Here is a 22,990-nt window from a genome sequence, read left to right as displayed (position 1 = left end):
TGTTTGTAAAGTGCCAGTTTTATATTTAAGTAGATAAAATCTGCTTTGAAGTAGGGAGGCTGCATCTTTCAACTGCCTGTGCTAGTTAAGTGAATGTTTAATCCTGCTGGGCCAAGCTCACTAGAGAGTCACCCCTCACTTTAAAGCCAGGACTGCTGCTGTTACTGCTATGGTAAGTCATAGCCAGCCAGCCTGCTGGCAAAAGGTGATACCACCAGCATTATAAATAAACAGACCTAGGCAGGGCGCGTTGGCTCACGCCTGTAATCCCAGCACTTTGGGAGGCCGAGGTGGGCGGATCACGAGGTCAGGAGATCGAGGCCATCCTGGCTAACACAGTGAAACCCCGTCTCTACTAAAAATACAAAAAATTAGCCGGGCGAGGTGGCAGGCACCTGTAGTCCCAGCTACGCGGGAGGCTGAGGCAGGAGAATGGCGTGAACCCCGGGGGGCGGAGCCTGCAGTGAGCCGAGATCACGCCACTGCACTCCAGCCTGGGTGAAAGAGCGAGACTCCGTCTCAAAAAAATAAAAAATAAAAATAAAAAAAATAAAAAAAATAAATAAACAGACCTGGTCGTGAAGTAGCTACACAGTTTTATTTATTTATTTATTTATTTATTTTTTTGAGATGGAGTCTTGCTCTGTCGCCCAGGCTGGAGTGCAGTGGCGCGACCTCGGCTCACTGCAAGCTCCGCCTCCCGGGTTCACGCCATTCTCCTGCCTCAGCCTCTCCGAGTAGCTGGGACTACAGGCGCCCGCCACCATGCCCGGCTAATTTTTTGTATTTTTAGTAGAGACGGGGTTTTCACTGTGGTCTCGATCTCCTGACCTCGTGATCAGCCCGCCTCGGCCTCCCAAAGTGCTGGGATTACAAGCGTGAGCCACCGTGTCCGGCCCACAGTTTTAAAGATGCTGTTAATGGCCGGGCACGGTGGCTCACGCCTGTAATCCAAGCACTTTGGGAGGCTGAGGTGGGTGGATCACTGGAGGTCAGGAGTTCGAGACCAGCCTGACCAACATGGAGAAGCCCGGTCTCTACTAAAGATACAAAAACTAGCTGGGTGTGTTGGTGCATTCTTGTAATTCCAGCTCCTCGGGAGGCTGAGGCAGGAGAATTGCTTGAACTCGGGAGGCGGAGGTTGCAGTGAGCGGAGATCCCGCCGTTGCACTACAGCCTGGGCAACAAGAGCGAAAGTCCGTCTCATAAAAAAAAAAAAAAAAAAAAAAAAGATACCTTCCACTGCAGCAAAGGCTACAACACATTCACCATAGGTAGCCTCTTTGTCCCCAATACAACGCAAGGCCCAATTTGCCTTCTTGACACAAGGTGTTTCATTGGTGTTGAAGAGAAAGTCCCTTTCTTTGGAATCTTTTATGTAAGTGTCAGTAAGGAGACTATATGGCCGGGCACGGTGGCTCACGCCTGTAATCCCAGCACTTTGGGAGGCCAAGGCGGGCGGATCACTTGAGGTTGGGAGTTCAAGAACAGCCTGGCCAACATGAAGAAACCCGATCTCTACTAAAAATACAAAAATTAGCCGAGCGTGTTGGCGCATGCCTGTAATCTCAGCTACTTGGGAGGCTGAGGCAGGAGAATCACTTGAATCTGGGCGGTGGAGGTTGCGGTGAGCCGAGATCGCGCCATTGCACTCCAGCCTGGGCAACAAGAGTGAAACTCCATCTCAAAAAAATAAATAAATTAATTAAATAAATAAATAAGGAGACTATACATTTCAGAATGTGTGTTTTCCATGGCAATTTGGAAGTCACAGAAACAGCGGGCTTCTGTAATCTGAACTTCTTGGCTAAATCAGTCCACCAAGTTTTCATTTACTATGCCATCACTTGCTGCAAAGAAAGCCAGAAGACGGGATATAAAATCACTCACCTCGGTCCAGAAGGAAGCCTCCGCCTTCTTATACATCTGCCAAATATCATGGTACTCGATGGGGAAGATGATAAAGTGGCGGGGTTTTCTCTCAGCAGTGGTTCATCCTCCACGCCAGGGGCAGCTACTTTAGTATTCGGCTCCGCCGGCTCCTGGAAGATTTTCCTCGCGGCCTTGCTGGCCAGGACGCGAGTCCCGCTCAGGGCCGAGGGCGTGTTCTCCTTGTTGGCCAGACTGAGACCCTTTAGCAGCAAGAGCTGCAGTTGCTGCGGGTCCGCGATGGAAGTGAGCAGGACGCGGACCGAGAGCATGGTGGTGGCGCGGAAGAGGTTTTTGAAAATAGCAATGAAAACCCCCAGAATTTATGGGAGACAGCAGAAACAGCTATGAGGGAAAGGTTTATAGCATTAAATACCTATATAAGTAAAAATAAACAACAATCCAACTCAAAATATTATACACAAAACCCAGGGTAAACCAAATGACACAAAAATAAGAAATTAGTAAAAATAAACGCAGAAGTTAATGGGTTTGAAAACAACAACAATAACAATAACAATGGTAGTATTATACTAATTAAAGAATCCAAAACCGTTTCTTTGTAAAAATAATTTTGATAATTTCTTAGCTAAACTAGAAAGCACAAATCCATGAAACTGGAAATAAAGTAACACAAAAGAGGAAATTTGAAAAATATTCTTGTAAAAATATTTTAAAATCTACATTAAATGGATTTTTTGAGAAAATCCAATTTAACAAAATTTGCCCCTATAGAGACAGCAAGTTTAAACCGGCCAAGTGACATAAAATAATCATAGAAACTAGTTAAGGAGTTTCCCTACAAACCAAAGCAGGCCCAGATCGTTTTACAGATGATTCTACCAAACTTTAAAAAACAAATCTTTAACTTTTAAAACTATTTTAGACTATGACAAAAAAGGGAAACCCCCAAAATCATCTTGCAAAGTAAGTATAACATTGATTTCCAAACCTCAATTTTAGAGTCGTGACAAAGACTGTAACCAAAAAAAAACCATTATAGATCAATTTCACTTTTGTATTAATATTGATAACATATATATAAAACATTAGCAAAGTGAATCCAACAGCATGTTAAAAAATATTTATCATGACCAACTGGATAATATTCCAAAAATGCAAGAACATATAATATTAGGAAATCTATTAATATAATCCACCATATTAATTGATCTAAGGTGGAAAAAATGTTTGATTATCCCCATAGATGCAAATTGATGTTTTACGTAACAACAAAAAAAAAGTGAAAAGACTAATGGGAAAAGAAATTTATAAATTATATTACAAAAGAGTAATATATTTGATTCAGGAAAAACTTCTAAAAATAGAGAAGAAAAAGACTAATAGCTCTGTAAATAACTGGGCTAGAAAATGGGGCCAGCCTGATCTGTCCTAAAAATTTATTTTAGGCCAGGCATGGTGTCTCACGCCTGTAATCCCAGCACTTTGGGAGGCTGAGACGGGCAGATCACCTGAGGTCAGGAGTTCGAGACTGGCCTGGCCAACATGGGAAACCCTGTCTCTACTAAAAATACAAAAAGTAGCTGGGCATGGTGGCATATACCTGTAATCCCAGCTACTTGGGAGGCTGAGGCAGGAGAATTGCTTGAGCCTGGGAGGTGGAGGTTGCAGTGAGCCAAGATCATGTCATTGCACTCCAGCTTGGGCAACAAGACTGAAACACTGTCAAAAAAAAAAAGATGGAATAGTTTTGTCAGTACATGAAAGTGTGAGGGGGCCAGGCGTGTTGGCTTACACCTGTAATCCCAGCACTTTGGGAGGCCGAGGCAGTCTGATCATAAGGTCAGGAGTTCAAGACCAGCCTGGCCAAGATGGTGAAACCCCGTCTCTACTAAAACTGCAAAAATTAGTCAGGTGCAGTGGCAGAGGGCTGTAATCCCAGCTACTCGGGAGCCTGAGGCAGGAGAATCGCTTGAACGCAGGCGGCAGAGGTTGCAGTGAGCTGAGATCTCGTCACTGCCCTCCAGCCTGGGTGACAGAGTGAGACTCAGTCTCAAAAAGAAAAAAAAAAGAAAGTGTGAGGGACTCTTAGTGGTTGTCTAAGTTACTTTGTATGTATACTCCTCAGTAAAAGAGGGTTGTTTTGTGTATGTGTGTTTGTGTTTTTGTTTGTTTGTTTGTTTGTTTGTTTTTTGAGACAGAATCTTGCTCTGTTGCCAGGCTGGAGTGCAGTGGCTGGATCTTGGCTCACTGCAACCTCCGCCTTCCGGGTTCAAGTGATTTTCCTGCCTCAGAGTCCCAAGCAGCTGGGACTACAGGTGCGCACCACCATGCCCAGCTAATTTTTGTATTTTTAGTAGAGACGGGGTTTCACCTGGTAGGCCAGGATGGTCTCGATCTCTTAACCTCGTGATCTGCCCGCCTCGGCCTCCCAAAGTGCTGGGCCTGGCCAAGTGCGCTTTTTTGTTTGTTTGTTTTTCATTACAAAAAGAAGAAGGTGCCAGGCACGGTGGCTCATGCCTGTAATCCCAGCACTTTGGGAGGCCGAGGCGGATGGATCACCTGAAGTCGGGAGTTTGAGACCAGCCTGACCAACATGGAGAAACCTCGTCTCTACTAAAAATACAAAAATTAGCTGGGCATGGTGGCGTGCGCCTGTAATCCCAGCTACTCGGGAGGCTGAGGCAGGAGAATCACTTGAACTCGGAAGGCAGAGGTTGCTGTGAGCTGAGATCAAGCCACTGCAGTCCAGACTGGGTGACAGAGCAAGACTGTCACAAAAAAAAAAAAAAAAGAAAGAAAAAAGAAAAAGGAAGCTGAGCTACAGATTAAACAAACATTTCATAGAGAAGGAAATACCAATGGCCGGCTGCGGTGCTCATGCCTGTAATCCCAGCGCTTCAGGAGGATCACTTGAGGTCAGAACTTCCAGACCAGCTGGGCAACATAAATGAGACCTCATCTCTACTAAAAATCAAGTGATTACCTTTAGGAAGAGAGAAGGAGTGATGTGGAAGGTGTGAGGGTGGATGATAAACTTATTTAAATATGCCTTGTTTTATAGCGTTTATTTTGAAACCCAAGTATTTTACATAGTTATAAAACAAAATTAAATTTAAAAAAATTCTAAAATAAATAAATAAATTCTCTTCATTTTTACAACAAAAAGATTTTTAAAGAAGAGATAGTTGGCCATCATACAAAAGCTATATAAACAATACCTCTGCTTCCTCTCAACTTGACACAGATCATATTGATTTCTTTCTTGAGATTAAGTCTCCCTCTAGTGGAGACTAGTTTTACAACTAATCCCCAACACCCAGCACCACAAAGGAAAAAATCCTTTGCCTATTTCCTCCTGCTGCCGTAAAATTGTATATTTTAGGTATCAGAGTCTTGAGAAGGAGGATGTGGTAGAAGATGCTGAGCAATGGGATAGTAAAGAGCTGGGGACAGAGTTCAGTTTTATAAGGAATTAGGGATATGAGAAGCTCTAAGAGCCAAGATTTGGGTTTTTCAACTCAGAATGGGGAAGGAACCTCAGCTTCATGATGGTAAAAAATTCCACCACCTCTGCCCAGAAAAAGGTGATTCACATCCTGATATCACTGTATACTCAGGGAAATAGCTCCCCACAGGGCATTGCATTAGGGAGAAACTACGGTGAGGAAGAGTGATGAGCAGGGCATGAAGAGTGATTGTCCTAAGCCAGATATGATGTCATGAGGGTGAACTCCAGGACCTCCTGTCCTTCAGGATGGTCCCACAGTCTCACTGACCACTGAGGCCAGATGCATAAAAGCTTTGCCTTCCCAGAGACTGATCGGGGAAAAGGTACTGGCACAGCCTCTTCAGTTCCTGGCGTGGAGGGGCAGAGACTAGCCCACATTGAAAGTGGCCCCTTGGGGGATGATGGGAGGATCCTTGTATCCTGGGCTACCCTAGGTCTCATCTGATCTTGCACAGTGAAAGCTACTCATGGAAGAACTCCCTGAGCAGGGAAGCCATTAGAGTGAAATCTTTCCTAACATTGACTCCGGTTTGTGGAAGTATATGCCATTCTTCTCCATTCTCTGTAGCACTGTGGTCTTACCCTCTGAAGAGAATGTTTGTTGGTTACCACCTCAGCATGTATCTTCCACCCCCTTTACAATTTTTGATAAGAACACAAAAAGAAATGAAGACTAAAAATGGCCCAGTTTCCTAAGATCGTTTTCTGATCCTATAAAATCCAATTCCTTAATGCAGCTCTGTGGTCCTGCTCTTTTGCATATCCACCTTGAGAATGCTGTCCAGGAAGGGACTCATTTGAAGAATTATTTCTGCCATTTCCCACATCTTTCTTTCTCTTGCCTTCACTTTCTCCTTTAAGAGGTGAATTTTCAGACACGTTAAAATTCTGGAGGAAAAAAGTGGGCTAATTAGGTGTGGTGACCCTTCCTGGATGCAAAATGTAGCATAATTTTCTAGGAATCCATCAACAAAGAAGCTAGGCCATTGAGGAAGATATCTCTCTCCCCAAACATATTGGTTGCTAAAGGCCAGCCCCCAGACCATGATTCCTAAAGTAACAAAGGGTTATGTGAAAAATAATGGAATGTTCTTTAGCCTTGAAAAGGCAGGAAATTCTGACACATGCCAGAACGTGGATGAAACTTGAGGACATTATGCTCAGTGAAATAAGCTAGTCGTGAAAGGACAAATGCTGTATGATTCCACTGATATCAGGTACTTTGAGTAGCTAAATCATAGAACAGAAATTAGAAGAGTGGCTGCCAGGAGCTGAGGGGAGGGGTGATCGGGAGTTATTGCTTAATGAGTACAGAATTACAGTTTTGCAAGATGAAAAGAGTTCTGGAAATGGATAATGGTGATGGTTGCAAAACAATATGAATGTATTTAATACCACTGAGCTGTACACTCACAAATGGTTAGGATGATAAATTTTATGTTATATAATGTTACCACAATAAAAAAAATTGGGAAAAAAAGCAATGTGACACTTAGTGAGGACTGCCAAGGAGTAATGAAAGGAGATACCAGTGACTGATGCCAGGATGAGATCTTGTGTCTCTCTTTTTTTTTTTTTTTTTTTTGAGACAGAGTTTTGCTCTGTTGCCCAGGCTGGAGTGCAGTGCCATGATCTCAGGTCACTGCAACCTCTGCCTCCTGGGTTCAAGCAATTCTCATGCCTCAGCCTCCCGAGTAACTGAGATTACAGGTGTGCACCATCAAGCCCAGCTAATTTTTGTATTTTAGTAGAGATGGGGTTTCACCATGTTGGCCAGGCTGGTCTTGAACTCCTGACCTCAAGTGATCTGCCCGCCTCGACCTCCCAAACTACTCTAAATTTTACCCTCTCCCTTGTTTTTTGTCAGAAATCTTGCACAGAGTAATTTCCTAAAAAGTCTAGATCAAATTAAAAAACTAAAAAAAAGAAGCTAGCCTACAGTCTGTCTAGATTAGCATTAGTAGTCGCATCATTATAGAAATGATTAAATTAAAATGTAACCAAAAAGGTTTTCACTTATTTTTGCAACAACCAAATGTAAAATTAGAATAATAATAGCACATTTTGCATATGAAAAAATTGAAGCTTAAGAAAGTTAAATAACTTCTCCAAGAACACACAGTAAGTTGTAGAACCAGTTACCAAACTCAGGTAGTCTGGCAAACCCCCACACCAGCCTGTTCCCAAAAGCCCAGACCCTGAAATCTTAAATCTCTAGCCTTCATCTAATTTGACTGGTTAAACAAATTGAATAAATTTATTTCCTATGGGAATGTTCAGATGTTTAATTTCTTTTCTTTTTTTTGAGACGGAGTTTTGCTCTTGTTACCCAGGCTGGAGTGCAGTGGCGCGATCTTGGCTCACCGCAACCTCCGCCTCCCAGGTTCAAGCGATTCTCCTGCCTCAGCCTCCCTAGTAGCTGGGATTACAGGCATGCGCCACCACACCCAGCTAATTTTGTATTTTTAGTAGAGATGGGTTTTCACCATGTTGGTCAGGCTGGTCTCAAACTCCTGACCTCATGTGATCCACCCGCCTCCGCTTCCCAAAGTGCTGGGATTGCAGGTGTGAGCCATCGCGCCTGGCCTGTTTAATTTCCTAATGTCGGCCGGGCGCGGTGGCTCAAGCCTGTAATCCCAGCAGTTTGGGAGGCCGAGGCGGGCGGATCACGAGGTCAGGAGATCGAGACCATCCTGGCTAACACGGTGAAACCCCGTCTCTACTAAAAATACAAAAAAAAAAAATTAGCCGGGCGTGGTGGCGGGCGCCTGTAGTCCCAGCTACTCGGAGAGGCTGAGGCAGGAGAATGGCGTGAACCCGGGAGGCGGAGCTTGCAGTGAGCCGAGATCGCGCCACTGCACTCCAGCCTGGGGGACAGAGCAAGACTCTGTCTCAAAAAACAAAAAAACAAAAAAAAAAACAAAAAAAAAATTTCCTAATGTTTACTGAGACTCTTCAAGAGTGGGAGAGGGATATAATATACAGCATTTCCTCAGTTTATTTAGCCACTGAATTTATTTTTTGTAAGCATCTCAAGGAACTTGAGCCCAAATTTTGCAAAACTGCATGTAATATGCAATGTTGATTTTGTTTGCCTTTTCCAGCTACTTTAAGAGAATATTTAAATTATTTTATCTCATTTAGAAACTTTTTTTTTTTTTTTTTTTTTTTTTGAGACGGAGTCTTTCTCTGTCCCCCAGGCTGGAGTGCGGTGGCGCGATCTCGGCTCACCGCAACCTCCACCTCCTGGGTTCACGCCATTCTCCTGCCTCAGCCTCCCGAGTAGCTGGGACCACAGGCGCCCGCCAACACGCCTGGCTAATTTTTTTGTATTTTTTAGTAGAGACGGGGTTTCACCGTGTTAGCCAGGATGGTCTCGATCTCCTGACCTCGTGATCCACCCGCCTCGGCCTCCCAAAGTGCTGGGATTACAGGCTTGAGCCACCAAGCCCGGCCAGAAACATTTTTAAATTGAGATATTGAGAACTTGATTTGCCCAAGGTCATAATCAGTTAATATTGGAATCAGAATTAGAATCTAGGTCTGGCCACAATTTCAGGTGTCTTCTTTTAAAGTTATTTATTTTTAAACGCTTTTTTTTTTTTTTTTGATACAGGATCTCACTCTGTCACCCAGGCTGGAGTGCAGTGGCAGGATGGAAGCTCACTATAGCTTCGACCTCCCCAAGCTCAGGTGATCCTCCAATCTCAGCCTCCCGAGCAGCTAGGCCTACAGGCTTGAACCACCATGCCCAGCTAATTTTTGTATTTTTTATAGAGACAGGGTTTCACCATGTTGCCCAGGCTTGTCTCGAACTCCTGGCTCAAGTGATCTGCTTGACTTGGCCTCCCAAAGTGCTGGGATTACAGGCATGAGCCACCACTCCCAGCCTAAAGTTATTTTTTTAATTAGAGAAGGAATACTAGCAGATTTCATTCTAGCAAATTAAACAATACCAAGCAGTTACCTAGGTGAACTAAGTAAACCCCATAACACTAAGTCTTGGTTATCTATTTCTCTATAACCACTTCGAAATTTAATGGCTGTGGCAGGTTGTATTTTTCTTTTCTTTCTTTTTTTTTTTTTAGAGGGAGTTTCCCTCTTGTTGCCCAGGCTGGAGTGTAATGGTGCAATCTTGGCTCCCTGCAACCTCCACCTCCTCAGTTCAAGCGATTCTCCTGCCTCAGCCTCCCAAGTAGCTGGGAGCCACATTAGCTGCGCCACCACACCCAGCTAATTTTGTATTTTTAGTAGAGATGGGGTTTCTCCATGTTGGTCAGGCTGGTCTTGAACTCCTGACCTCAGGTGATCCGCCTGCCTCGGCCTCCCAAAGTGCTGGGATTACAGGCGTGAGCCACGGCGCCCAGCCAGGTTGTACTTTTCAAGAGAGTTGTAACAAGATATTCCACACCACATGCTCTTCTTAAATGTGACACTCCTCCCATTAAGAGGTGGAGTCTGTATTCCTTCCTCTTGAACTTGGGTGGGCCTGTAAGTAAGGTGGAAGTGATGCAAGGTCAAAAAAGGTGATACATCTTCCACTTGATTGTCTTAGGAGTCACTCAGAATCCAGCCACCTTGGATATGAGGAAGCAGAGCAACCTCATGGAGAAACCACATAGGTGTTCCTGCTGACAATCCTAGCCGAGATCCCAGTCAACAGCCAGCATAACCTCAGACATATATTGAAGTAAATTAAAATGGAGACCAGGCCTGAAGAATCTCTGAGCAGACAAAACCAGTTAGGCCTCATAAGTGACCTCAACCTTGATTTACAAACACAAGGGAAACTTATGTTGAGCCATTTCTTGTAAATGCCTGTATTAAAGAAAAACAAAACTTAAGCTCAACCAATTGGAAGTAGCCAAAAACTTATATAACTAGGGACTTTCCAAGAAGGTGAATGAGTGAATAAGGCAACTGTATAATTGCAATCAATCAAATTATTTATTTTGCTCTACATTTGCCCCATAAATACTTGCCCCTGATGATTTGTCATGAGAAAATTAAACTTCTTTTGGTTTGGTATTTCCCAATTCATTAGTTGCTTCCTATTCAAATGAACTCTATTTTTTTTTTTTTTTTTTTTTTTTTGAGATGGAGTCTTGCAGTGTCACCCGGGCTGGAGTGCAGTGGTGTGATCTCGGCTCACTGCAACCTCTGCCTCCCCAGTTCACGCATTTCTCCTGCCTCAGCCTCCCAAGTAGCTGGGATTACAGGTGCGTGCCACCACGCCCGGCTAATTTTTTGTATTTTTAGTAGAGACGGGGTTTCATTATGTTGGCCAGACTGGTCTAGAACTCCTGACCTTGTGATCCGCCTGCCTCGGCCTCCCAAAGTGCTGGGATTACAGGTGTGAGCCATAGCACCTGGCTGGTCAAATGAGCTCTTAAAATTTTTTTTTGTGCCTTAGTTTACCTTTTACATATGTGAATGAGCAATTCCAGCCCCAAGCTTTTAAGTCATCTCAGGCTGCCAAGTCTTCTCAGCTGAAGTCTCAGTGATTCTGAAGCAGAGACAAGTCATCCCCACTATACCCTTTCCAAATTCTTGACCCACAGAATCCATGACATAATAAACTGGTTGCTGTTTTGTACCAGGAAGTTTGGAGTGGTTTGTTACACACCAATAGGTAATTGGAACACTCCCTTATCTTCCCTAAGGTAGCATCTTGGTGAAGGTGGAGCAACCAATGACCTAGAGGTAGCAGAAAAAGGAGGCAACCTCAGGTCCCTGTGGCTGGGCTCTGGCACCCTAATGCTCTCAGATGTGTTGGGCTGGCCTTGTCCCTGGGTACTCTGTGCTGAGCAAGGTGCAGCTTTTTTCTGCTGGGCCTTTTGGAATATCATCCTAACATGAACTTCTCAAGTCCGTGATCTCATAGCATTCTATTTGCCTCTAGTTGCCAAGTCCCTGCCCAGTGGGCTTCTTTGTCTTATTTCCAGACTTCTACGAAAGACATTTATTCTCGTCTATGTATTTTCCCTTGGAAGGAGATGGGAGTCAAATCTGTTCAAAATCCATTCCTCTCTCCATACCCCCAACTCCTGATAGGGCTGGGTGAAGTTCTCACCACCTACTCCTAAGGGTTTTATTTATTTATTTATTTATTTTTATTTTTATTTTTTTTGAGACAGAGTCTTGCACCCAGGCTGGAGTACAGTGGTGTGATATCGGCTCACTGCCAGCTCCGCCTCCCCTCCCCGGTTCATGCCATTCTCCTGCCTCAGCCTCTCCGAGTAGCTGGGACTACAGGCGCCCACCACCACGCCCGGCTAATTTTTTGTATTTTTAGTAGAGACGGGGTTTCACCGTGGTCTCAATCTCCTGACCTCGTGATTCACCCGCCTCGGCCTCCCAAAGTGCTGGGATTACAAGCGTGAGCCACCGCGCCCGGCGCTATTTTTTTATATTTTTAGTAGAGACGGGGTTTCACCGTGTTTGCCAGGATGGTCTCGATCTCCTGACGTGATCCGCCTGCCTCGGCTTCCCAAAGTGCTGCGATTACAGGCGTGAGCCACGGCGCCCGGCCTCCTAAGGGTTTTAAAATCCATTCCTGGCCGGGCGCCGTGGCTCAGGCCTGTAATCCTAGCACTTTCGGAGGCCCAGGCGGGCGGATCATGAGGTCAGGAGTTTGAGACCAGCCTGACCAACATGGTGAAACCCGTCTCTACCAAAAATACAAAAATTAGCCGGGTGTGGTGGCGTGCGCCTGTAATCCCAGCTACTCCGGAAGCTGAGGCAGGAGAATCTCTTGAACCCGGGAGGGGAGGCGGAGGTTGCAGTGAGCCGAGATAGCCCCACCGTACTCCAGCCTGGGCGACAGAGCCAGACTGTGTCTCAAAAATAAAATAAAAATAAATAAATAAAATCCTTTCCCTCAGGAGCAGAAGGCTTAGATTCCTTCCAGCACTGGCCTTGCCTTCAGGGTTTCACTGGAATATTTGGGGAGTGTTCTGCAAGCGGTGTAAAGATGAGCAGCTGCATTGTTCAAGGCAGCAGGAAGTACTGCTGGACCCCAAACCCAGCCTCCTGCAGTTTCTTCACTGCCTCACCTTGTGGCCAGAAGAAGCTAGGCAATCCACCCCTTCCATGGTAGGGCTGGGGCTCATGTTCCTTTATTTGGTTCGAACCTCAGTTTACCTCTCTAAGGACTCCAAGATAAAGCACATTCTTTGTAGGACTGGTTTCAAGTGATGCACCAGTGTAAAAAGGGATTTGTGGGCAATCAGTATAAATGATTTGGGTTTTGATCTAGCTCCGTCACTTAATATAAGGGGATCTCGGGCGTGTCTCTACAATTTTATTTCTTCATCTGCAATATCTTGATAATGGTTACTTCGTAAGATTATTAAAAGGATTAGATGACACTGTAAATTACTTAGCCTTACAGAAAGTAAATGTAAAGCAGGCCGGGCACGGCGGCTCACGCCTTGATCCCAGCACTTTGGGAGGCCAAGGCGGGTGGATCACCTGAGGTCGGGAGTTCACCAGCCTGACTAACATGGAGAAACCCCCATCTCTACTAAAAATACAAAAATTAGCTGGGCGTGGTGGCACATGCCTGAAATCCCAGCTACTCCGGAGGCTGAGCCAGGAGAATCGCTTGCACCTGGGAGGCGGAGGTTGCAGTGAGCCGAGATCGCGCCATTGCACTCCAGGCTGGGCAACAAGAGCCAAACTCCGTCTCAAAAAACAAAAAAACAAAAAAAAGTAAAAGTAAAGCAAAAATTAGTTAAGATTAGAAAATGCATATTAGCAAATTAAAGACTCCGAAAGCTATTTAATTAAGGAGAATTGCTTAATTCTGTCGGACCCCAAATTTTCCTGCTTGACAAATTCACAGAACCCTTTCAAACGAAACACCAATAATTAGGATTAGGGTTGGAGACGGAGGAGCTGGAGTGAACGGGACTCGGCTGGAACACGTCTACGCACGAGTATGAGGTGAGGTGTGCAGGTCAATGGGAACGTCACTCCCCTCGGGAAAGACACGGCACAGTCTTTTCGTCCTCCTGGGGCTGAACCCGGGACGTCTACACGAGGCTAATGGGACAGCTGTTTCTCCGCTCCCTCGTCACAGCCCGCGCGTGCTCCGCTTCGCTTCCCTTCGACCGACGTATTGCCAGTACCGTCTCCTTCTTGTCCAGCCCACGCTGTCGGGAACTGACAGCAGCCTTTCCCAGACTTCCGGTCTTGACTCATTGCTGACGGGAAAGCTCAGGACCTCTGCGAGCCGTGGGGTGGGGCGCGGCGAGAGGAGGGGCGGGGCTCACGAGTGACGGAGGGCAGAAGGGCGGGGCGGGACGAGAGGAGGGGAGGGACGAAAAGAGAGGCGGAGCTCACGAGTGAAGCAGGGCAGAAGGGCGGGGCGCAAGAGCTACTGAGAGCACCACGCGGGTGAGAGGAGGGGCGGAGCGTGGGAGTGACGGGGCGTGGGAGTGACTGGGCGCGGAGAGGCCCGAGCCGGAGGCGAGGCGAGGCGTGAGAGTGAATGAGGGAGGAGGGCCGGGAGGGGCTGGAGCGCCCCTGGGTGTCTTTGAGATTGCGGGAAATTCAAGTCACTTTTTCCCCAGGCCTCAGGCCTCCCGCGTCGAATTTGGGGTCTTCGCTAGGCCTGCAAGGTTGGCCGACGTTCAGGATCGGTTCCCAGGAGATGGGCTGCCTTCTCTGGGGCTGGGCAAGGAACTCTGCCTGGCAGCGCGCCTGGGCCAGGGCGAGAGCACAGGGCTGGATGCGGGGCACCTCGGCGTGATTCGCGGCTGCAAGTCTCTTTTCCATCCCTACCCTGAGTTCCCCCATTCTCTTTCCCCGAAGCAACAACTGTTAACGGTTTTTGCGTGCCCTTCCTAGATGATCTCCAGTCGTCCCTCAGTATCCGCAGGCAGATTAGCTCCAGGACAGCACCCCGTACTAAAATCTGCGGACGCTCAAGTCCCTTCTATAAAATGGCATAGTATTTACCTACAACTCCGCACATCCTCCTACACACTTTAAATCAGCTATGGACTACTTGTAATACCGAATACAACGTAGTTATACTGTGTTGTTTGTATTTGCATTATTTTTGTTATTTTTCCTAACATTTTGGGAACCCGCTCGTGTGAGAGGCCAACTAGATCTATACATGTATATATATTAATATGCATAAATATATTTCCTCCATTTCCCCTTACTCAAAAACCCCACACTACACACTACTCTTCACCCATCTTTTCAGTTAGCAGTAAGTCTTGAATCTGTCCAAGAGCAGGATGACATGCAAAATGAGTGATTTAAAACTCTTTCTACAGCTGGGCTTTAAAGTACTTCCAGCTTTTTACTACTGTTTTGGCAGAGGGCTCACCTATGGGAATTAAAAGATGCATTTCTAGCCTGGGCATATAATAAGATTTGTCTCTACAAAATAAAATAAAATTAGCTGGGTGTGGTGGCAGTCACGTGTGGTCGCAGCTACTCAGGAGGCTGAGGTGGGAGAATCGCTTGAGCCTGGAACGTCGAGGCTGCAGGTTCAAGTGATTCTCCTGCCTCAGCCTCCCTAGTAGCTGGGATTATAGTGTGCACCACCACGCCTGGCTAATTTTTGTATATTTAGTAGAGACAGGGTTTCACCATGTTGGCCAGGCTGTTCTCAGACTCCTGACCTCAGGTGATCTGCCAGCCTCGGCCTCTCAAAGTGCTGGGATTACAGGCATGAGCCACCATGCCTGTTCCTTCTGCAATTTTTTTTTTCAAGACCTTGAAGTTATATTCTTCTGCTTGACAAAGAAAACAGTAAATCAGCAGTTCAAAATTATATTGTAGAAGGAATATTGGGCAAAACACAAGTGCAAGCAAGCAAGGGCCTGATCAGAATTTTCATCCTTTCAGTCACTAAAAATGCTGGTGTGGTAAAATCTCAAGGGGTCCCGTTATAAAATGTACCTTAGAAATTCCATGGGACGCCATGGTCTTGTTTCTTTTCATAAACAAGTCCTGTCTATCTGCCCCTGGATTTCCCTCTTGTATCCTAGCAAGGATCAGACTTTGTTTTTTGTGTATATTTTTTGACATGGAGTTTCACTCTGTCACCCATGGATGGAATGCAGTGCCGCAATCATAGCTCACAGCAGCTTCAAACTCCTGGGCTCAAGTGATCCTCCCATTTCATTCTCCCAAGTCTTTGGGACTACAGGTGTGTCCCAGTGCACCTGGCTAGGATCAGACTTTAGAAAATCCTGGCCTGACTGGATGGCACAGGCCCATCACTCTACTATTTCACTGTACTCTCTGTAAAGTCCTGAAATATTCTGACCAACAGGGATGGACTCTTTTCAAGATCCACAGAGCTCTGAGGAATTTGTCCTATCCTCTTCTTCCCCCACTGCCTCATGTTGCTGGTATTTGCTTAGAAAGGAGCTAATGGAATGGGTAAACTAGGAGTGCTAGAGTGGTTGGTCTGAGACAAGGGTGAGGGGAAGGAATCAACCACTTTGGGATCAGGACAGAGGAGAAAGCAGGGCCACCACGGGAACTGTAGTTATTCCTTTCTTGCTGCTATTTGGCTGTAGTTTCCCTCTCCCATACCATCAAGAAGCCCCAGTGAAACCACATGTACCACATTTATATTTTTTGCTCTGAGATCCATTCCCTGCCCTAACTCTCCCTGTTGTACTTGCAGGGAAATGCATTTCCCCAGGATCCCATCATGCAAAGTGAAAGCCAAAATCCTTGCTGTGTTCCACAAGACCCTTCACCTCCTCCTAGCTCACTCTGATCTGGCTACACTGGTTTTTGCTGTTTCTGGGACACAACAGCTTGCTGCTGCCACAGAACTTTTGCACTTTGTAGCCCCTCAGCCTGGAAGCTTCTCCTCTAGGTATTCTACATGGCTAGTTCCCTCACTTCCTTTAGGTCTTAACACAAAAGTTACTTCTCAGGGGGCCTGCCTTGGCCACACTATCTAAAATTCCACATACGAAGACACCCAGATATTTCATCTCCTGTTTCCCTTTATTTCTCTTTAGCACTTGTCACATCTGACATACTAAATAAAAACTGTTTCCTCTGCCCACACACTTTTGACACCAAATGTGTGGGTTTTCCACACCAAGCAATTCTCCAGTTCTCAATGGTCACCAGTTGTGTGTCCTCCCATCTAACTCAAGTCTGGCACTAACTACCTGGAATTAATGAAGTTCCCACAGGTTAAGGACTCAGGCTCACAAGACTGCTCCTCACTTCAGATGTCAATCACAAGTTCCAGATTGTCATCTGTACTTCTCACCAATTGGCTATCAACTGGGGCTTTCCCAACACCCTCCTCTTGTTTGATAATTTGCCATAATGGCTCACAAAACTCAGGGAGACATTTACTTACATTTACTAGTTTATTATAAAGAATATGACAAGGCCGGGCGCAGTGGCTCATGCTTGTAATCCCAGCACTTTGGGAGGCTGAGGTGGGTGGATCACCTGAGAGGTCAGGAGTTCAAGACCAGCCTGGCCAGCATGATGAAACTCCATCTCTACTAAAAATACAAAAATTGGCTGGGTGTAGTGGCAGGCGCCTGTAATCCCAGCTACTGGGGAGGCTGAGAGAATCGCTTGAACTCAGGAGGTGGAGGTTGCAGTGAGCTGAAATCACACCACTGCACTCCAGCCTGGAAAACAGAGTGAGACTCTGTCTGCAATAATAATAATAATAAAATAAAGAATATGACAAAGTTTACAGATGGACAGCCAAATGGAAGATGCACCGAGGGCAAGTATGGGTGAGGGCTTGGAGCATCCATGCTCTATTTAGGCTTGCCACCTTCCCAGCACCACAGTGTGTTCACTAAGCCAGAAACTCTTGGAACCCTGTTGTTTAGGGTTTGAACATAGGTTCCATTACTTAGACAGAATTGATGAAATCATTGACCATTGGAGTCAATCTCCAGCCCCTTTCTCCTTCCCAGAGGTTGGCGATGGAGCTGAAAGTTCCAGCCCTCTGATCATCTGGTTGGTTTCTCTGGAAACTGGCCTCCATCTTCCAGGAATCACCTCATTAGTATAAACCCAGGTATGCTTGGAAGGGGCTTATTATGAATAACGAAAGACACTCCTCTCACCCCTATTACTCAGGAAATTATAAGTGTTTTAGATCTATGTTAGGAACTAAGGGCAAAGACCAAATGTATACTTCTTCACAATTATCACACAAACCATATATTTTATCTTATTATCTGCCTCACAAACTAGGATGTAAACTCTATGAAGACAGAGATTTGTTTTTTGTTTGAGACAGGGTCTCACTCTGTTGCCCAGGCTGGAGTGCAGTGGCACTGAAACAGCCTTGTTATCTGGAGTAACACCCGAGGTTCATTGTCTCACAGCCACCAAGAATAAGGATGCAGACACACAAAGAGTGAGGCTGAGAGTGGAAGTTTAATAGACGAAAGAAAGAGAATAGCTCTCTGCTGCAGAGAGGGGTCCTGGAAAAATGGGTTGCCAGACCCGCGGTGAAATTCAGAGGGTTTTTAGATGAGCTGGTGGGAGGCAGAGTCTGATCTACATAGCATGCAAAAAACTGGTCTGACCAGGTGTGCTATTTGCATAGGATGGGAATCTCTGGCCTCCTCCACCCCAATCTTTGACTATGCAGGCAGGTTCACTGCTTGAGCTGCACCATGTTGCCCATTTCTTTATTACTGTACATGTGGTAACAAAAAAAGGGAAGATGGAGCCTCCATGGTGGACATGCCTGGCCCCCAGGTGCTCCTTTTTTATTGGCACAGCTGCCAGCATTCCCCCATGCAAGCTTCCAGCTTGCTTACCTATGTTTGCAGCTCAATTTTTCAGGCTGCTCTTTCTTAGAAATGATTTTGGGGGCTGCTTTTTTGTTAGCAAAGAAATTCTACTGAGGACTCTTCTGCCCTCACTATCTCCTAAATAATTTCTATCTCCTGTATCAGCACAATCATGGCTCACTGAAACTTCTGCCTCCAGGCTCAAGCGATCCTCCCATCTCAGCCTCCCAAGCAGCTAGGACCACAGGTATGAGCCACCATGTCTGGATAATTTTTGTGTTTTTGGTAGAGCCTGGGTTTTGCCATGTTGCCCAGGCTAGTCTTGAACTCCTGGGCTCAAGTGATCAGACTGCCTGGGCTCAAGCCATCCTCCTGCCTCAGCCTCCCAAAGTGCTAGAATTATAGGAATAAACCACCACACCTATCCATACGAAAAAAAATTTTTTTTTGGCCGGGCGCGGTGGCTCACGCTTGTAATCCCAGCACTTTGGGAGGCCGAGGCGGGCGGATCACGAGGTCAGGAGATCGAGACCATGGTGAAACCCCGTCTCTACTAAAAAATACAAAAAATTAGCCGGGCGTGGTGGCGGGCGCCTGTAGTCCCAGCTACTCGGAGAGGCTGAGGCAGGAGAATGGTGTGAACCCGGGAGGCGGAGCTTGCAGTGAGCCGAGATTGAGCCACTGCACTCCAGCCTGGGCGACAGAGCGATACTCCGTCTCAAAAAAAAAAAAAAAAAAAAAATTTTTTTTTGGAACGGAATCTCAGTCTGTCACCTAGGCTGCAGTGCAGTGGCACGATTGCAGCTCACTGCAACCTCTGCCTCCCAGGTTCAAGCGATTCTCCTGCCTCAGCCTGCTGAGTAGCTGGGATTACAGCTGCCCAACACCATGCCCTGCTAATTTTTGTATTTTTAGTAGAAACAGGGTTTCACTATGTTGGACCAGGCTGGTCTTGAACTCCTGACCTCAGGTGATCAGCCTGCCTTGGCCTCCCAAAGTGCTGGGATTACAGGCATGAGCCACTGTGCCTGGCCATATAAAATTTTTGATTACAGAAAAATGTAAGGCTGGGTGTGGTGGTTCATGCTTATAATCTCAGCACTTTGGGAGGTCAAAGCCCGAGAATCTCTTGAGGCCAGGAGTTCAAGGCCAGCTAGGCAGTTTTAGTGAGACTCACTTTCTACCAAAAAAAGTTTAAAAATTAAACTTTAGCAGTTTAAATTAATTTTTAATTTTTAAAAATTATACATTAGCAGGCCCGGCAGGATGCGGTGGCTCACGCCTGTAATCCTAGCACTTTGGGAGGCCAAGGCGTGTTGATCACCTGAGGTCAGAAGTTTGAGACCAGCCTGGCCAACATGGCAAAACCTCGTCTCTACTAAAAATGCAAAAAATAGCCAGGTGAGGTGGCGGGCATCTGTAATCCTAGGAGGCAGAGGTTGCAGTAAGCCGAGATCAATGGTATTCCAGCCTGGGTGACAGAGCAAGACTCCGTATCAAAAAAAAAAAAAAAAAAAAAAAAAATATATATATATATATATTTTTTTTTTTATTTTATTTTTATATTTTTTTATATATTATATATTATATATTATATATATTATATATATATATATATATATATATATCAGGCCCTGGTGGTGCATGCCTGTAGTCCTGATACAGGAGGTAGAAAGAAATTATGTAGTCACTCCAGCCTGGGTGACAGAGCAAGACCCTGTCTAAAAAAAAGAAAAAAAAAAAGCCTTAAAAATATGTACAGGTTGGCCAGGTGCAGTGGCTCACGCTTGTAATCCCCAGCACTTTGGGAGGCCGAGGTGGGTGGATCTCCTGAGGTCAGGAGTTCGAGACCAGCCTGGCCAACATGGCGAAACCCCATCTCTGCTAAAAATACAAAAATTAGCCGGGTGTGGTGGTGGGCGCCTGTAATCCCAGCTACTTGGGACGCTGAGGCAGGAGAATTGCTTGAACTCGGGAAGCAAGGTTGCAGTGAGCCGAGATCATGCCATTGCACTCCAGCCTGGATGACAAGAGCGAAACTCTGTCTCAAAAAAAAAAAAAAAGTACAGGTTGAGAATCCTTTATCTAAAATACTTGGGACCATAATTGTTTCAAATTTTGATTTTTTTCAGATTTTGGAATATTTGCATTTTACCCACCCTAGTTGAGTATCTCAAATCTGAAAATCTGTAATCCACAATGCTCCAATGAGCATTTCCTTTGATCATCCTGTCATCACCCAAAAAGGTTAGGATTTTGGAATATTTTGGATTTCAGATTTTCAGATTTGGGATGGTCGACCAGTATTTTATATGAATATTCCAAACAGCCTTCAAATATGTGGGCTTTTTTATTTTTTCTGGGAAATACTAAGAAATTATAATAAGGGAGGAGACCACCCCTTATATTGTCTTATGCCCAATTTCTGCCTCCACAGAAAGAAGAAGTAAAAACTAAAAGGCACAAATGGAATCCACAGGCAGATAGCCCAGCTCTGCGCCCTGGGCCTGGTAGTTAAACATCAGCTCCTGACCTAACTGCTTGTGTTATCTATAGATCTCAGACATTGTATGGAAAAGCATTGTGAAAATCCCTGTCCTGTTCTATTCTGTTCTGATTACCGGTGCATGCAGCCCCCAGTCACGTACCCCCTGCTTGCTCAGTCGATCACGACCCTCTCACACGGACCCCCTTAGAGCTGTAAGCCCTTGAAAAGGATAGGAATTGCTCACTCGGGGAGCTCGGTTTTTGGAGACGTGAGTCCACCGATGCTCCCAGCTGAAAAAAGCCCTTTCCTTCTACAACTCGGTGTCTGAGGGGTTCTTGTCTGTGGCTTGTCCTGCTACAATGATAGCTATGGTAAGGCTTAACTGACATACAATAAACTGAACATATTTAAAATGTACAAGTTTTGACACGTGTATACACCTGGGAAATTATCATCACAATTCAGGTCTGATTTACATGTTAGGCACAGTTCATAGGGCCTATTTTTTTTTTTGAGACAGATTCTCTCTGTTGCCCAGTCTGGATCTCTGCTCACTACAACCTTCGCCTCTCAGGCTCAAGCAAGTCTCAAGCCTCAGCTTCTGGAGTAGCTGGGATTACAGGTGCACACTACCACGCCCGGCTAATTGTTATATTTTTAGTAGAGATGTGGTTTCGCCATGTTGGCCAGGCTGGTCTCAAATTCCTGGGCTCAAGGGATCCGCTCACCTCAGCCTCCCAAAGTGCTGGGATTAAAGGCGTGAAAGACCGCGCCTGGCCGAAAAATGTTTTATTTTAAATTCAAAATGCTGTAATGGAGGCTGGGTGCAGTGGCTTTTTTTACTCAGCATACTTGAGATTCATGTTATTGTATATATGAGCAGTTCTGTCCTTTTTTTGGCTGAGTAACGTTCCATTGTATCGATTGGTCTTTCACTTGTTGACATTTGGATAGTCTACAGTTAGGGGCTATTACAAATAGAGCTGCCATGAACGTGTGTGTGCAGGCTTTTGTATGGGCATATGCTCTATTTACTCTTGGTAAATACCTAGGAGTGGAATGGATGAGTCATATTGTAGTAGTTTAATGTTTTTAAAAACCACCAAACTGTTTTCCAAAGTGAATGTACCATTTTACATTCCCACCAGCAGTGAATGAGTGTTCCGGTTTCTCCACATCCTTGCCAACTTGGTATGGTCAGTCTTTTAAATTTTAGACATTCTGATATGTGTGTAGTGGTATCTCATTGTTTTAAATTTGCATTTCCCTAATGATTAATGACGTTGGACATCTTTCCATGTGATTATTTGCAATCCACATCTTTTTTTTTTTTTTTTTTTTGAGACGGAGTCTCGCTCTGTTGCCCAGGCTAGAGTGCAATGGTGTGATCTCAGCTCACTGCAACCTCTGCTTCCCTGGTTCAAGCAATTCTCCTGCCTCAGCCTCCTGAGTAGCTGGGATTACAGGCGCCAGCCACCACGCCCAGCTAATTTTTATATTTTTAGTAGAGATGGGGTTTCACCATGTTGGTCAGGCTGGTCTTGAACCCCTGACCTCGTGATCCACCCACCTCAGCTTCCCAAAGTGCTGGGATTACAGGCGTGAGCCACCGCGCCCGGCCCCATATATCTTTTTTTTTAATCAAGTGTCTGTTCAAATTGTTTGTCCTCCTTTTAGGAGAGTTGTGAAAATCTTTTAATTAAAAATGTACATTCTTTCCACCTGATTTAGAACCTAAGAATCTTGAAAGAGAAAGAACTAACGTTTTCGTGACTGAGAACTGGATGGTGACAAATGAGAAAATAAACACAATAAAGGCAAGTTTGGTGGGGGGTGATAGAGCTGAGTGACTGTGATCCCCGCTCCGTCACCACGTTCGGTTCGTTCCTCTGGACTACTGGGTTAATGATACCGGCAATCAGCGCAAAGCGAGATAATCACCAGCGCACTCTTGAATCTCTATACAGGTTTGTAAACTATGTGGAGGAAACCGACCCGTCGCAGTCTCAGCCGAAGAGGCCGGAGCCAGAGCCAGAGCCTGAGCAGGGTCTGAAAAAAGGACCCGCCGTTCAGGACTAGGCCCCTGAACCACAAGTTGCTCCTCAGGGGTCCGGGTCGGAAGTGACGACTTCATTCACTGAGCAGCCATTTCCGGTTCCCAGTGTGTCCGAAGTGCCTTCTGGGTGTCAGAAAAGACACAAAAACTGACGGGGCGGAACCGCGACACGGTGCCTGCTGATGTCAAAAGGTCTCACGGCTCCGGAGGGACCCAGTCGCCCACAGCCGCAAGGGGCGCCGCCCGCTCCGAGCCCGTTGTCGAGAGCTGCTCGG

The 22,990-nt window shown here is 45.7% G+C and overlaps 1 pseudogene; it reads right to left on the bottom strand.

The window, feature by feature from the left end:
* Positions 1–1,701: 1,701 nt before the first annotated feature.
* Positions 1,702–3,162, bottom strand: LOC115837564 (annotated as a pseudogene).
* Positions 3,163–22,990: the final 19,828 nt, after the last annotated feature.

Source organism: Nomascus leucogenys, chromosome 12 (assembly GCF_006542625.1).
Source record: "Nomascus leucogenys isolate Asia chromosome 12, Asia_NLE_v1, whole genome shotgun sequence".
In the NCBI taxonomy this organism is placed as follows: Eukaryota; Metazoa; Chordata; class Mammalia; order Primates; family Hylobatidae; genus Nomascus; species Nomascus leucogenys.
Note: the sequence above shows the minus strand (reverse complement) of the source record. Positions and strands in the feature narration are given on the sequence as shown.